General features: G+C 41.1%; 1 protein-coding gene across 2 annotated transcripts in view; it reads left to right on the top strand.

The window, feature by feature from the left end:
- Positions 1-2,034, top strand: part of DNAJC24 (DnaJ (Hsp40) homolog, subfamily C, member 24) — a 99,141-nt gene that overhangs the window by 55,570 nt on the left and 41,537 nt on the right. The window lies entirely within an intron of this gene.

Raw genomic sequence — 2,034 nt, 5'->3', positions numbered from 1 at the left:
ATAAGTCAAGCTAACATAATATTAAATAAAATATGTTGATATTCTATCATAAAAATAAACTTTGATGACAAATATGCCTTCATATTGACCTGGAAGGCCAGAATCAAATTTAGAATTCTTGGAATCTCTCATGGACTGAATATTTGCGGACTTCCCCAAGCCCCCCAATTCAAATGTTTAAATCCTGACCCCTAGTGTAATGGCATTAGAATGTGAGGGCTTTGGGAGGTGATTAGATAATGAGGGTGGAGCCTTTGTGAATGAGATTAGTGCCCTTATAAAAGAGACCCCCAGAGAGCTCCCTCACCCCTTTCATCATGTGAAGACACAGCAAGAAGACAGCCATCTACGAACCAGGAAGCAGGCCCTCACCAGACAGTGAACCTGCTGGTGCCTTGAGCTCGGGCTTCCAGCCTTCAGAACTGTGAGAAACAAATGTTTGTTGCTTAAGCAACCCAAGCTATGATATTTATATTGTAGCAGCCCAAATGGACTAAAACAGAGTCCTTGAGGTTCTATGCCAGAATTCAGCAGTACAGAGAAAGCCACCACTTGTCCTACCTCCCTTCTCTTCCCACCCCCAACCAGAGGCCTAGCTGTAGTCTGAGCTTCCTCTTGACTTCAGGTTATTTGGGCAGGGAATTCCAATGTCTTGAGCCCCAAGAAGGAGGGAGTGGGGCATGACCTGGAAGCAGGGCATATAGGAACGTTATATGTAGATCTTCTTTGGATATGGCAAGAAAGAAGGGACTGAGAGAGCTCTTTAAAGTGGGCAAGGTGTGCTGTGATGTGAATGTCCTGTCCAAAATTCGTGTTGAAATTTAATTGCTGTTGTAATAGTATTAAGAGATGGGACCTTTAAGAGGTGATTAGGCCATGAGGGGTCCACTCTCATGGGTGGGATTGGTGCCATTATAAAAGGGCAAGTTGGATTCCCTCTGCTCTCTTTTGGCCCTTCTCCCTTCCTGCCATGTGAGGATCCAGCATTCCTCTCCTCTAAAGGACACAGTGCACAAGGTGTCATCTTGAAAGCAGAGAAACTGGGCCCAAACCTGCTGGCACCTTGATCTTGGACTTCCCAGCTTCCAGAGCTGAGAGCCAGTAAACTTCTGTCCCTTATAAATTATTAATACCCAGTCTTAGGTATTCTGTTGTAGCAGCACAAAACAGATTAAGACAAGGTATAAATTAATTATAATATGTATGTTTATATTATTATGCTGTCCACTCTTGTTATTTGCTATAGTTACATTCTATAAAGTTGCCACGAAACCTGAATTAGCAAATACTGAGTCATTGCTCCTAGGAGAAATACAGGGTTAGGTTCCTGCGAGGCTCAGGTCACAACATTTTCATCAAGTGATCAATAAGTAACCTTGTTTTATGGGTGTTTCTGTTTAACATATCTTATTTAATATATATTGTTGATTCATTTGACATTGCACTCAGGGCCAACAGCACTATAACTCATGCCTGAATGAAGCTTATTTAAACACATGTGTTTTCCCCGTAAGACATATCACAGACTTCTTGCTCTTAGGAACACTAAACAGCACTTAACACGCTATGCTTGGGGGCCATTTGAAAAAGCAAAATTGCCCAAAACACAAAACTGTGACACTACATAGAGGATGCTTCTTTGCAGCGTAAGAGCTGAAACATGAAGGCAGAGCATTACTTTGTTTAACCTCAGCTGGGAATGTGCATGTCATGTGTGACTCAAGTTTTTCCCACACTACACGTCTGCCAGTGACCTCAAAAGCATTTCAGGTGTTGACTTTTGGGTTACAAATAAATTTTTAGCAAGAAGGTGAATTGCAAATGTGGAATCCGTGAATGATGAGGATCGGTTGTATTTATATGAGAGGACTTGCTGTGATGGCCCTCCTTTCCCACCACACCCTGTTTTTAAAAAAATTTTTAAATTTTATTCAAAATATGTTCCCTCACTATGTCATTTGCTTTATAAAACACTATGAGATGTGTGGACAGATTTTTTTATTCATTAAGTAAATATTGAGTGTCTTGTATGTT

This window comes from Propithecus coquereli, unplaced genomic scaffold (assembly GCF_000956105.1).
Source record: "Propithecus coquereli isolate 6110/MARCELLA unplaced genomic scaffold, Pcoq_1.0 Scaffold30, whole genome shotgun sequence".
Lineage (NCBI taxonomy): Eukaryota > Metazoa > Chordata > Mammalia > Primates > Indriidae > Propithecus > Propithecus coquereli.
Note: the sequence above shows the minus strand (reverse complement) of the source record. Positions and strands in the feature narration are given on the sequence as shown.